Source organism: Daphnia magna, linkage group LG6 (assembly GCF_020631705.1).
Source record: "Daphnia magna isolate NIES linkage group LG6, ASM2063170v1.1, whole genome shotgun sequence".
Classification (NCBI taxonomy): Eukaryota; Metazoa; Arthropoda; class Branchiopoda; order Diplostraca; family Daphniidae; genus Daphnia; species Daphnia magna.
The window spans coordinates 7,296,035-7,311,364 of NC_059187.1; positions in this window are offsets into that span (position 1 = coordinate 7,296,035).

A 15,330-nucleotide genomic window follows, 5' to 3' on the forward strand; every position below is an offset into this window, starting at 1 on the left:
GCGTTGTCCAAGGAACGGATGACTCATCTCTGCGAAGACATAACCAATCTTTCTTTTCACCCGCGACAAGTTCCCCCTTCTTCAAGCAGGCGACTCGACTGTACTAATCTTCTGCGATCCACGAAGGTTGATGAAACTAAAAAAATCAGCTTGCGTTCTCTTGGCACATAAACAACTTTTACTTCGTCGTTTTTACTCCTTCCGGTTGGTCTTACTTGTTCAAATGTTTTTTGTATTTCCCGGATAGTCTTAAGCATTTTTCTTTCTGAAAAACCCCCCTGCCTTCGGCCACGGAAGAGGCGCTGCCATCGCATTTCTTCCGGCAGTTTGGGATCTACCATCCACTCGTTCAGGAGCCTTCACAATTGAACCAGCTCCTGGTGGCGTCATCAAAATACTTTTCCAAATTATTTCTTTTTCCAATATCGCCCATCTGTTGCGGGTAGAATTTTCTTGAATGCACTTCTACCATTGGTGCGCATCTTCTTCCGAACTTTTTCGGAAGATTGGCGGGCTAATAAAGTTTCTAACAGCTTCCATAGCTTGTCTTTGCGGCTACTCAATATGTCTTGATAGCACTACACTTGCATTTGGATAATTCGTTCGCTTTAACAGTGTTGACCAGTTTTTATTCAGCTTGTTTTTAAAGACGCCAGAGGGACGGAAACCGATAAGACGGGTAATCCTCAGCCGCTTAATCAGACCTTTTCAGCTAGCTACAGGGTAAGGGGGTGAAATTGCCAAATCTGGCAACTTATCCTGACAACTTAACCAGAGCTCTTGTTCTGTCGTCTGCTCCCAATCGTTGCGTGTTATTTCAGATGAGCTCTTCGCTTTGCTAGCTCTTGCGTAAGTTATCCTTTTTGTCAATTACTCGAGTGTCGTTACTACTACCCCTCAGTAGTCCTAGTTACGTTGGGAAGATAAGTTGGGTTGGGTAGTTGAAATTGGGTAGATCAGTTTGATGGCTTCTGATTCACAGTTCAGTGGGTCGGGAAACCCTAGATGAAGGCAAAGAGACTACGACAATCGGCCTCAATCGCCGGAAGTCCCGTTAGACCCACTTTTTGATCAGGATGGTATGGATGAACGTGAAAACCAATAAACTGAGTCCCTTTTAAAGAAATTTAAAAGAGATGAGACGGTAGAAGCGTGGAAAGGAGTTTAAAAAGTTCTTGTGCGAAGGCATGGGAAAAGACGAGTCGAAGGAGCTTAGTGGGCGTTTTTTTCCGTCGTTTAATAGAAGCTTTATTTCAGAAAAGCTGGTAGGCCGACTCTAGACGATTCTATGTATCAACGACTGGCAGTGGTCAAAAATTCAAAAACCGTGAAAAGTTAAATTGATCTTCATGAAAAGGTTGTTTTTAAAATCCATCAAAAAGTTTTAGACGCTACCAAGCCCCTCTTATTCCTCGCCAACGAGAAATTAACTGATGTTGCACATCGCGAGGCGATATCGACGGCCATATCCTTGGTATGCAACGCTCTCCATTCTGTAACGGAGACACGCCGCCTAACCATGTTGCGTCAGACCAGCCCCTCGTTTACCTTCATTCTGGGCAACAAGTCGAATTTCAAGCAGGACGAGATGGAGGATTTGTTCGGTAGGTCATTTGTCAAGGAGATGGTAAAGTCGGCAGACACAGTCAAGAAATTGGCTAACATGGGCTGATCGGGCCTTCTAGACCACGCTGGCGGAATCAATCGCTCGGTGGAGAAACATTACCATGGTGGTTACACAGCAGGGAAAGTCAAGCATTTGGTAGCGACTCCCGTAATAGAGGCTCGAATTATGGCGGCTGCAGCAATGGCTCTTTAGGAGACTACCACAATAACTTGAACGGAGGTCATCGGGATACCTTCCGTGGTCGAGGTGCGGGGGGTTGCCGAGGGGTTCCGAGGGGTTCCGGAGCCGTTTCCACTACAACTCCCACAATCATGGACGGTATGTAATAGCTGATATCATTCCTATGCTACCCGTAGCCGATAGAGTCTCTCTTACGGTTAAGGCTTCGTTTTTAGAATGGGTTACCCATCCAGTGACCCAGATAGCTGGTAGAATTCGGAGTTTTGCGTCTAATTGGAAGACGATATCAAGTGACCCCTGGGTTTTGAGCATAGTATCGGAAGGTTTCAAACTCGAATTCACAAGCTCGCCTTTTCTTTCAGCCCCAGCATCTAACATGCATATGTCTGAAACCCAACTTAAAATCTGTAACGAAGAGGTGTCCGGGTTTATCCGAAAAGGGGTGGTCATGGAGGTTTCAGTTCAGGAATTTGTCAGTGGTTTTTTCTTAGTTCCCAAGAGTTGCAGTGCCTGGAGGCCGATTGTGAATTTGAAAGCATTGCACAGTTGCCATCAGCCTTGTTTGCCATCACTTTAAGATGGAGGGTCTTAGTAACGCTCGACATTTGCTGAAACTCGGGTGTTGGATGGTGAAAAATGATTTAAGAGACGCTTACTTTACTGTGCCGATTTACCCCTTATGCCGTCGTTTGAGATGTTCAGATGGCGGGGAAGAACGTGGCAATTCGTATGCATGCCATTTGGTTAGGCACCGGCACAGTGGGTGTTTACGAAACTCTTAAAACCCGTGGTTTCCCGTCTACGAGCACAAGGCATTAAGGTTTTTGTTTATTTAGACGATGTTTTCATTTGCGGTGAAAGCAGAGAAGCAGTGGTCAAAGATGCGGTGGTGATAAGAAACCTCCTTGAGTTGTTAGGTTTTGTGATAAACGAAGACAAATCGGTTGAGGCCCCATCACAATTGATGGATTTTGTAGGGTTCGCTATTGATTCAGTGATCATGTCCATATCTTTACCCATAAAAAAACGTTTATTAATTACTGGACTTTGTGAAAGGTTGTTGTCAAGACCGCAAGTCTCTGTTCGGGACTTAGCGTCAATCTTGGGCCTTTTATCTTTGTCTTCCCTAGCAGTTGATTTTGCGCAATCCCATTACCGCCACGTACAACGGCAGTACAACACAGAACTAACAAGGGGTAGGGGAAACATGCAGGCTAAACTGGTTTGACGGCAGAGGCTCGAGAGGATTTAAACTGGTGGGTTGCAAACCTACCCCATTTTAAGGGTAAAGCATTGGTAGAGCAGTCACCAACTTTAGTAATTTTATCTGACGCATCCCTCTCTGGCTGGGGTGCTGTGTGTGGCAGTGCAATGGCAGTGGGTCCTTGGACACCCAAGGATCTGGACACGTACATTAATGAGTTAGAGCTACTAGGGGCATTCCATTCCTTGCGTTGCTTTGCCGAGAATTTGCGTGATTGTTCTGTCGTGCTTAAACTAGACAACACCACTGTGGTGTTCTATGTAAATAAGCTAGAAGGCCCCAGATCGGCTCCTTTATGCGATTTGGCTTTATCAATATGAAGATGGTGCGAACCTCGTCGTATTCGTTTGCAGGCGGCTTATGTGCCCGGTCTTTTGAATGCCATTGCAGATCGAGAGAGTCGAGAAGGAAGCCGGACTGGAGCGATTGGCGTCTGATGTCGGAAATGTTCCAGCTAATCGGGACAAGGTGGGAAGTCTCAGTCGATCTGTTTGCGGCGTCGTGGAACGCGCAGCTACCGCGTTCTTCGAGCTTGACGCTTAAGCCTGGAGCATGGAGGGTCAACGCCCTGTCGTTCAGTTGGAAGAACCTCAATGGGTACGCGTTTCCACCATTCTTGCTGATCAAGAACTGCCTCTCGAAAGTTACTCGGGAGGGATCGAGTCTAGTCCTCGTCTGCCCAATTTGGCAGAGCCAATCGTGGTTCCCGCTGTTGCTGGAACTAGCATGCGAGATCCCGATTATAGTACCGTCGTGTCCGAACCTGCTCTTGTCCTGCCTGGGGGAACATCATCCTCTGTGTCTAACCAGTTCGTTCCAACGGTCCGTATGGAAATTATCAGGAATCGCTATCGAAGCATCGGTTCCGGAGAAGGCTATTAAACTCATCACGGCAGGAACGCGAGAAACTACTCTATCATCTTCCCAAGGGTCATGGAATATTTGAAGTAGCTGGTGTTTTCGACTCGGTTATGATCCCATGTCTAATCATTTGAATACCATTTTGTCGTTTCTATCTGAATCTTTTGAAAATGGAAGAGCTTATAGCACTATCATCAACGGTTATCGTTCCATGTTTTCTTCTACGCTAGACAAGGTGGCTGGGGTAAGCATTGGGCAGCATCCATGGTTACCAGCCTAATGGCGGGTATATTTAATTCTACCCCCCCAGTCCAGGTACGAAAGCACATGGGATGTTGATGTTGCTTAGTCTTATTTCAAGAAATCTAAGGACGAGGACTTGTCTCTCGCTCCGCTCTCCCGAAAACTCGCTAACCTCCTGGCCCTGGCCACTCTCCTTCGTGTTTCTGAATTGGTGTCTATTGACATGAGGACCAGCCGAATCACGCCGCAATGACTCTCCTTTTTGCTGTTGAAAGCGAGAAAATTGAAGCGTACCGGCCCGCTGCAAAACTTTCCATTGCAAAAGTTCAATGATCTTGAGCTCGACCAGTTGTTATGCGTACTGCATTATGTGGAACGGACGAGTACGCTTCGAAACAATGCCAATCAAATGCACTTGTTTATTGGGTGTGTTAAACCTCACGCACCAGTCGTGGGCTCAACTGTTTCAGGCTGGATTAAAAACAGTTGGCAGAATCGGGATTCGACAATACCAAATTTTCTGCCCGATCGACTCGAGGCGAATCCGTCTCAAAGGCCACCTCAGCGGGACTAGCTGTCCAAACCATTCTGAGTTCCACAAGTTGGGCTAAATAGTTTACTTTCACTAAGTTTTATAGAAGAGATAAGGCCACTCTGAGCACCACAACGGTAGCAGAAGCAATTTTGCACTTTGATCACATGGCTGACGACTGATGACTGGTGACTGACTCGTTTCGTTGTCATTGTGGGTTATATCTATACTATAAAGTCACTCTTAAAGCAAACGAATTATTCAAATGCAATTGAAAATTGCGTGGCGCTCAGGAAGAGCAATTATAATTGTATGAGAATGAATGAGAGAGCTTCAACAGTCCCACCCTCCACGACCCTTTGTATAATTACTGTACTGAAATAGTTTGACAGGAGTGCAAAAGTTGTGTAGCTCACAGCAGCACAACACCAGCCGCGGATTCGGGGAAGCAGGCAATGGCTGAATAATAGTAGGTAAGAGGTAGGTAATATAAATAGGTGATAATCAAAAAGTCTACCCGAAAAGGTCTGATGAAGTGGCTGAGGGTTACCCGACTTATCGGTTTTTGTCCCTCTGGCATCTTTAAAAACAAGCTGAATAACAACTGGTCAACACTGTTAAAGATATCCCATTCACTCTCACACAATTATAATTGCTCTTCGTAAGTGCTACGCGCTCACTCGAACAATATTCAAATTGTTGTCCACCGACTGGAACAAGTGGACTTGCAGCTCTCAAAAAGACCTCGGTTTCTGGATCTGAGTCTGAATCTCTTTCAGTCTCGACTGATTCACCCTGACTGTCAGCTTCTTTGACCAAGCGGTCTCTTGAAATAGGACTTCAAAATTTTGGGCTTCACCAACAACGGAAGTTCCACTCTCGAACGATGAGTTTGGGGTAGGCCAAGTTTCTACTGGAACGCTTAAGAGTTCTCAAAGCGGATGTAATCATCGGCTGGGATCTCTTGGCAACTAGGTAGCCGTGGATTTTCCCTCTTCTGCATCGGGTAACAATGACTGCAGCACGACTTCGTTTACTATCAGGCAACGAGTTGCGTCTTCAACAATTGTCACACTGCAGAACAAATTCGTTACTTATGGGTAACGAGCTGCGTCTCAAAATTACAACTCTGCTGCACTAATTCGTCACTTACGGGTAACGAGCTGCGTCTCCACCAATCGTCACACGTGTTGTATTTGATCAAGCACAAATGAATACAACAAGTGATGATTTAAATCTAAACAATGGTTTTACATAAAAAAAAGGGAATAGCCATTTACTAAAAGTCGGAGAAGCGTCTGAAGACCTCTAGGGAAACCAGGGAACCCATCTAACGGAGCCCAACTCCAGGAGCTCACTCGAGGGAAACTCATCTAACGTAGAGTTGGGGGCAGCGTTTTATACCGTCGTGCGAATTTCTCTCTATCCGGTCTGCGTATCTTCGTATCTTCCTTAGAGAGGACTTCTCCTTATTTCTTCACCACGATCGCAGCGTTGTCCAAGGAACGGATAACTCATCTCTGCAAAGAGATAACCAATCTCCTTTTTCACCTGCGACAATATTGCATGTGATTATGATAATATTGAAGTTTAATAAGAGATTTTGATTGATTAAAAAAAATATTCTAAGCAAGCTGTATTATTATAAATCAAATTAACTAATATAATGTAATTTTAATAAATGATTTAAAATCATAGAACGTATACTCATAGATAAAAAATACTTATAAATTATTGTGTGTAATAAGTTAATTATTCATAAGAATAAACAACAACTATAATAACCCACTCGCAACCCTCGGTGAGAATAGTTTTTCTAAGTTAATCTTTAAAAAGATTTGGCGCAACAGTTAGTTAAATGTACACATTAGCCTGTATTAGATTAGCTGAGTTGCTAAAGCAGCTGATTCCATATAGAAAGTAAGAGAGAACTAGTGGTCGATCCCAAGGGTAGCCTTTTCTTTTTTGGGGTTTTTTTGCATGTCTAATGAAGGATATCCAATGGACGTCCGTATCAGGACGTCCAATGGATGATCCTAGAAGAAGTCTAAAAAAGCTGACATTAGAATGTTCCAGTGACCTTCATTAGGCGTCGGATGGGATATCCTTATGACGGCAAAATGCTAGTAGGGCTGTGTATTTAAAAAGCAGTGCTATAAGCGCCACTTTGGAAGGGTCCAATAGGTGAACCCTCACCCCCTCAGAACCGTATAGAGCTTACGCAAGTTGACTAGTGTACGCCAAGCGTACACCAGTTTATTTCAGATAAAAAGAAATAAATAAAAACAAGGATTTTGAAAATGGGTTTGAAAACCAAGTTGGATGATTGCAAGTCGGTCATAATTGGAAAAAAACAAAAAAATTACCAAAAATGAAATTTTCAATCCAAAAAACGGTGTGATCGCTCCGAAAACGATTAGATTTTTCCTGGTTTCAAAAAAAGGAACCCCCATAACCAAATTTGGAAATCGCGGTGAAGCCACGTTCTTCATAAGGAAAAAAGAAGAACAATGGTGGGGTGATTTGGGAAGCGGAGTCAACAGGTGGGATACGTTAAATAGGTTAATTTAAACGATGTCCTGATGTCTATCAGCAGCTTCCGGGAGTGATCAGTCGTATCCCATACTGAACGGGTGAAGGAAAGGGAAAGGGAAGGGATGAGTAGGATGAAGGGAGGAGAAAGAAAACAGAGGGGGTTGAAGTGGAGGGGAATCAGGAAAATTAGGTTGTTCCAATTTATATGTTGGGCCAATTTTGGAGCCTAACGGTGGTACAGGCGGAATTGGATGACCAATTTTTTCTTCACTTTCTTTGATGATTGGAGATGCCAGTAGATGCTTGTAGAAACGGTCAATCTCAATTTTTAGGCGATGGCTTGAGCTTTTGTCGAAATCGACAACCACAATTAATCTTTCCTTAGGCTTTTTTGGTAAGGATGTCCTTAGGAGGTGCGGTCTCGGAACCTTTCGGGCTTTCTTGCGGTTGCTTGCAGTACTGTAAAAGGACCTCGGTTGCGAAAAAGCTTGAGGAGAGTGGTGGCTTCACGTCGAAAATCCATTTCAAAAGTAGAATTCCTTTTTAAACGAAGAAGCTGAGAAAAATGGATCGCCTTTCTTGATGCCAAAGTATGATACGAATCCCAGTGGACAAATTGAGTGCCCTCCATGGGTCTTTTGTATAACTTCGATAAAATGGCCAATCCGATTCAATGGAGAGGGTGAGATCCAGGGCTTCGATTGATTCTTAGGGCTCCGAACCACAGCCCAATGTTATTCCACTGAATTATTCTAGAGATATTATATTTAATATTTTTTACATTGTAATTGCATTGTTGATAATATTGAAGTCGATAATATTTAATATTTTCTAACATTGTAATTGAATTGTTGTAAAATTCAGCTGTAATAAATTTTCGAAATCAAATCACTAACATGATTTTTAGAAAATGAAGACAAAATTGAACTTAAGGTTAACCATATGTTTATAAATGGAAATTGAACAAGTTATGCTAAGTATGATTTATTAATTTTTTAAGAAGATATAAGTATTTGGAATTAAAATCCAATCATTACCATGCAGCATGTTTTGAATTTTTTAAAATGCTGAATATATATATTTTCTTATCTCCAATATTTTCTTGCTTAAGGTAATTTCAATGGCTTGGTTCTCGTTAGGGAACCCTAGCTTCATAACTACAGACTAACGACGAGGACACTTGATTAACCTAGATTTTAGACATTGCCATAACCCAAACTTTCCGTTCCATACGGGTAGCATACCTGGATGACGCCCGTGTTGAAATTCTGAACCCCATTTCGGGGACTTTTGCAGCAGAGCGCAGGGCACGGGTGCACAAGGTGCAATTCAGAATCACTAGGGGAAGGTGTAGAAGACATGTTGTCTTGACTGTGGGAGGACTAAAAGTTCTGGTGGGTGAGGGTTCACCTATTGGGCACTTATGAACAAGTGGCGTTTACAGCACTGCTTTGGGAGGAGCTAACCCATAGAGTTCTACCCCACATAGTACACTTCTGCCATCGGATGTCCGATTCATGGCCGAACATCCGTTAGATATCCATGTACTCTATGGGTAGTTCCAGGGATGTCCGTCGGGTAGACACAATTGCACAATGTGGAAATTGATGTCCAAAAAAATATGATTCTATGGACGTCCCCACAAGCCAAGAAGATTTTTAATGCTTCATTTTTTTATTGACAAAATAAATGTTGTTTAAAACAAAGGGGGACTTAACATTGTTTAAATTTTCCACCATAACGTGTTTGGCTTGGCACACGGAAGGGTCGACTTGGGTTTGGGGGGTTTAATACAAACTCTTAGCTTTTTATAAAATTTTCGATAGATTAAAGGTAAACCTATTTATTATAAGTTAGGTTTTACGATCTCATTTAGATAAAAAGTATGAGCGATTCGTAGTGTAGGGGAGACTGGAGTAAGCCGGGACGGTTTTCGTTTTCCCCCTATATCTCCCAAACTAATCATTAAATTAATTTATTGTTTTGTTTTTAAGTATTCCATACGGTAATGTACCCCCCATATTTTTTATATAATTTAATAATAAACCATTTTCCCATATAAAACCTTTAAAGTTTTCTTAGATTTGTGGTAGGAGCCTATTTTGAGGGGTAAGTGAGGACACTAGGGTGGGTGGTGAGGGACGTCCTCCGTTTTCGCCTTAAAATTAATTTAAAAAATTTGTAAAAATTGAAATAGTGTCCCACTGCATAGACTCTATAAGTTAATAAATGTTTCAATTTGATTATTGTGTTAATAAAAACATTTTCTTATATGACAAAAAACCCTTATTATAAGATAGGTGGGGATTGGGCTTATTGTAATCGATTAATATACTGAATAATCGATTGCTTGTGACCATTGTAAGGAACAGTAATGGCGTCATGAGCTCGGTGATGATTGATGGGCTTGAAGGCCAAACCCGCCCATTATTGTCCCATTTTAGTCAAAAACAGCTGTCCCGATTTCACGATAAAGACTATTTTTTTAAAACGTTAATATTATCTACAGTAATTGATAGAAAATTATAATTTTTGTTTTTAACAAAAAAAAAAATTATTAAGCTTAATTTCCATATTAAATTTACATGCCATTTGCGATTATTTTTTTCTAGAAACATTAAATGGCGGAGACAAAATTAACTAAAAAAAACCGTTTTTTTAGTTTTGTTAATAACTGATACAGTTATTGACAAAACTCAACCAAATTTCATGCCAAAGTAGATTGTATGTATCTAAATAACATAGTAAAAAAATTTTTAATTTTATTAAAATCTAAATATTTTTCCCCCTACTGTCCCTCTTGACCCGGTGTCCCGGCATACTCCAGTCTCCCCTAACAAGAACAGCAAAACAATTAATAGAATGAAAATAATAGAAGTCTATGCTAGTTTTAAAAATTGTACTAAGCTGATAATTATTTAAGACAGCTGTTGTATAGTTCAAAAAATATGAGTGTGATGGCAGAATGGTAGGAGATAGCGATCGGTTTTGTTTCCTGAACAGTGTGCCCATATTATATATTAGTCCACGGCAATAGATTCAACGAAACGAAAGAAAACTTACGCCGTGAGCCAGGTTTTTAATTCTCTCTTCCAGTTGATTGGCAGAAAGGTTGACAATGTTATACATCAGACTCGCGATGGTTGCTAATTCCCTCCCTTCATCAGCAGATAAATTCCTTGCAAACAAAGAATGTGCGAGGTGGCTTATTGTTGACTTTCTGGAAATTTTTTTTTTTGCTTGGAAATAATTCACAGGGTACCTGTAAGTTTGTTATCGAGTCCTTCCCTGCGAAATACACAGCCTTACTTTATTAGTTGTTTTCTGTAGTTCCAATGTTTTTCTTTTACTCTTTGTGTCTGCGTAAACTCTAACTGTAGCGCCGTTAACATAATATAACATAATATGACTGCCATGTTAACCAAAAAATTCATTTAAAACATTAATATTAATGCAATGTTTCCTACTCTTTCTGCTAATTCAGAAAATTAAGATGTTAATTACCTGATCAAATCCGTTGTTTTTAGGTTCTTTAAAGTAAGATGTTTATCCTATATCCTATCAAATTGTTAAAGCCAGCCTTCTTCCACCGACCTTATTTTTTTAAACACGCCTGACCTCGTTTGACTTTAAATTCGGCTCTCTGTTTTGCCGTATAAATGACGGACAAACTTCTCCAGCAGCCAGAGGAGTAACCAGTCGACCAGCGAGGCAGTCAGTGAGTCAGTCTTTCCCGATTCCTCCCTCCGTCTGTTACCTTTTCCCTTTTTATTTTTGCCGCTGTGTTTTGTAATGTAATTGGTGTCAAATTTAAATAAACATCTTCATCACGCCAATTGTTTCATCTGGTGGCAGCGAGGACGAACCCGCCGACCGAAGCCTTGGCCGTTACGAACGCGTGACCAAAACTCTACTACAGCAGTTCTTCGCCGATGATGGCACAAATTGAAGAAAAATATTCTTTCACAGACATCAAAGAAAAACCATTAAAGAAGAAAATAAAGGCATTGTGGTTGGAGAAATTCAAGAAACAAAAAAAATATGTAAGTAAAACACTCAAAATAAAAATATCTCGACCTGTTTTTTCGGCTGCTATTGTCGCAAGCCAAGTCACCATTGAGAAAGCCTCTTCCCAGCCGGAAAAACACGAAGACAAGGAAAATCACCAAAATGGTAACAGCATATTCGCGGATGAATCTGTCATACGAGCATCAGTGTTGGAACATCAAACGACTGTAAGTTGCATTTTTTTCCATCCCTCTTCCTGAACCAACTTAGGAAAACGCAGCTGTTACCACATCGGAAAGTAAGGAAACAAAGGAACAAAAAATCGCTGTGACTTCCGACCTCCTTGGTGACCACGAAGACCAACCTGGGCTTAAACATCTGGACCAGTTGGAGCTCTTACACTCGATCCTACACGATGCCTACTTGAAGCCAGGCGAAGATCAACGCGCTTCAAACGCCGTACACCAAGCCGAAACATTCAGAGACTCTGATCGCCCACGGCCAACGGCCAAAATTAAGAAACGAAGCACAGGTTGCACGAAAGAGTCGTTTGTTTTTTGCGCAAAGACGGTACGTGCTTGTCTGCCCAGCCGCCTAAGCCCCCATCACCTAGACCACGCGAATACCCGACAAAACCGACATTGGAAATTCAACATTACAATGCGAAACTGATCCAACTTATTTCACAACTATCTTAGACCCCCCTTCTCTTACATGATTGTTCCACCTAAAACTAGTTCCCCTTTGAATTTGACACCCCCAGATTTATATAGACTACGGCAAAAAAAAATCTACTTCACTTCTATTCCCCGCTCTATCCCTCCACTTAACCAAAGAGGACATTCTCATGCAAACCATTCTTTATCTTTTTTTTATTTTGGAACAGCTGAAGCTTTATTGAGGTTATAATCTCGCTTCTTCTCTTATTGACACATCTGTTTGCAAAGCTGTGTTCTAGGTTTAGGCACACCTCTTGCAGAGGCAATTGTATCTGTACCGAGCTCCGGGCTCGAAGGCGTCACATATTTCCTTCGACGGAACACGCCACATTGAGCTCCGCGCTCCCAGACGTCCGCGTCCCAACTCATTTTTTTCATATTCATTATTTTGCTGTTTTGAATCTGATTCGTAAAGACTGTCTAGGCTTAGACACTTTTGCTTCAGATTTGTTTTATCGAGCTCTGCGCTTGAAGGCGTAAAAATTCCTTCGACGGAATGCGCCACACTGAGCTCCGCGCTCGTAGACGTCTGCGTCACCACCCTTTCTTCATATTCTTTGTTTTGCTGTTGTAAATCTGATTTCAAAAGACCGTCTAGGCTTAGACACTTTACTTCAGATTATTTTTATCGAGCTTCGTGCTCAAAGGCGTACGTATTTCCTTCAACAGAACACGCCACACTGAGCTCCGCGCTCCCAGACGTCCGCGTCACTACTCGTTTAATGCTGTATCTTTTCTCCTTCGCTGTATTTCGTTCCAAATAAGAAAATTGTCTCATTCCATCTGAGAAAGCTACCAACGCGATAAAGTTCCTCGAATATTCCTCTTATTTTTTCTTCTCTTCAACTGCATGTTTTACTACGTTGAGAAAAGAGATTGCGAGACGCAATCTATTTTGACGGGGACCCATGTAACGATCAACCGACCAAATCAAAATTAAAACGGTAAAATTTAACGCATTGCTTTTATTGCCCTGTTTTTACCCCAAATTTGTTGCCCCGAATGACCCACTTTCTACTTTTATTACTCTAACGGTAAAGCCAGCCTTCTTCCGCTGACCTTATATTTTTTTACACGCCTGACCTCGTTTGAATTTAAATTCGACTCTCTGTTTTGCCGTATGAAAGACGGACAAACTTCCCCAGCAGCCAGAGGAGTAACCAGTCGACCAACGAGGCAGTCAGTGAGTCAGTCTTTCCCGATTCCTCCCTCCGTCTGTTACCTTTTCCCTTTTTATTTTTGCCGCTGTGTTTTGTAATGTAATTGGCGTCAAATTTAAATTAACATCTTCATCACGCCAATTGTTTCAATAACAAATGCAGAACAATGTTCTGTCGAATAAGCTCCTTCCAATAAAATTTTTAATTTTAAATCGAGGATCAATGATTCTTGATCCTTGATCTTTCGAATAAATGAGCTTTATTCGTATTCGTGATTCTTGATCTTTTTGATAAAAATTATTTGTTATTTTGTTCGATTGTTCGCGAATAAATTTTCGAATAATTATCGAATAGTTTTTATATTTTTGGATGCTGTTTGTTTAGGTTCGTGTAGGCGTATGCATCAAAGACGAAAATTATAGTCCATTCTGTTTCAGTCTATACGTGTTCAATCTAGTCTTTTTCACGTGGTGTTTTGGCTTGTTTGGTGATTTTTCCGATTTTGTCAAGGTATTATAACTATTTATATAGACGGCGAGGACGTTTTATCTTAATTTTTTTTACTTTAAACATTCACTGAGTGATTCCATATTTTGTTATGGAGTAAAATTTGTTATCTTAAGCTGTTCGTGGGCCAAGTTTATAGAATGAACGATGAAATTCACGAGTATGACCCTGATTTGGCAGCCAATATATCTCCAGAGGAAGATACAGATCAAGAAAGCAGGCATTCTGTAGACATGCCTGACCATACTTTGAAGAGTAATGAGTGTGATCGTTCAGATGCAGACTCATCTGCAGATGAAGTTGGGGATTCCTGTTGGAAACGTCTCCATTTTTCTTACTTCACATTTTCAAAGGAAGTTATGGCATCCAAACCCAAGAAGAATACTAAAATCAGAGGTGAATGCAAAAAGTATAAGGCGTCCTGATCTGGTCAACTTCAGTCTACTAGCAATTGGCTACGTCATATCAAGGAATTAATCTTGTTTAATTCAAACATGCCTAAATAACTAGTGTACAGTACCATATACTGTTTTTATTTGTTTTATATTTCAGAAACACATAGATTTTCATGATGACTACAAATAAAGAAAGGCAGCAAAGATATTGTTCGCAAAAAAAACTTAAGTTTCTTCAAAGACACAAGCTGCAAGAAATAAAAGGGAGAGAGTAAGACAAGCGAAATTAGACTTCCCCTCTTCTAAGACTCCTACTAAATTGACGCAGATAGAGCAAAAACGAGTTGATCAGTTGATTACGGATTACGTTATCAGCAAAACCCGTTCCTTAAGCACCAGTGTTTTGCATCTTTTCAAAAAGATGAGATAAGATAAGATAAGATAAGATAATTTTGATATCTTTTGATATCTTTTATGTTTAAATTTTTTTGTAATATCTTTATCTTATCTTATCGGTTTTTTAAAAGATATTTTAAAAGATGATTTTGTCACGTGATTATTTTTTCGTGCATGATTCCCTCTGTTGTCTAATAGCGTTATTATAATGTTAGACTCAAACTGCAACGTCAGTTTGACGAATGCAGAGTTGCAGACTAGAGACTACAGATCAGAAGAGCAGATACAGTCTAGTTACCTACAGAATTACAAGTGGGCAAAATAAATATGAGGAAAAGTATTTGTTTTGGTGTTTGGTACTGTTATTGACTTATTGTAATGGTGTATAACTTATATTATATAAAAATTTAAGAAAGAAAACGAATGCGTAAGAATAAGATTAATTTGCTAAGGGGAAGGACACTTTTTGCAATGTATCAGTATTTATTTTTAAAAATTTTATTTAAAAATCGATTTATCGCCGTTTTAATGATCGATTGATTAATCGATTTATCTTTTATCTTATCTTTATCTTTAGCGTTTTTCTGTATTATCTTATCTTATCTTATCTTTGGAATCAGCAAATTATCTTATCTTATCTAGATAATGAAAAAAAAAAAGATGCAAAACACTGTTAAGCACAGTTAATGACCCTACTTTTATTGCTATGCTGCATGGATTAAATCCAAAAGCAAATGTGATGGGTGCGAAAATATTAAGATCTGTGGTCGAGGAAGAACGACAAAAATTCCAAGATAAAGTAATTGATGACTTGAGTTCTGCCAAATACGTTTGTCTGACAGCAGACATGTGGGGAGCCTCACACCGTGGGTGGATCGGCATTCCGGCTCATTGGTTCGACTC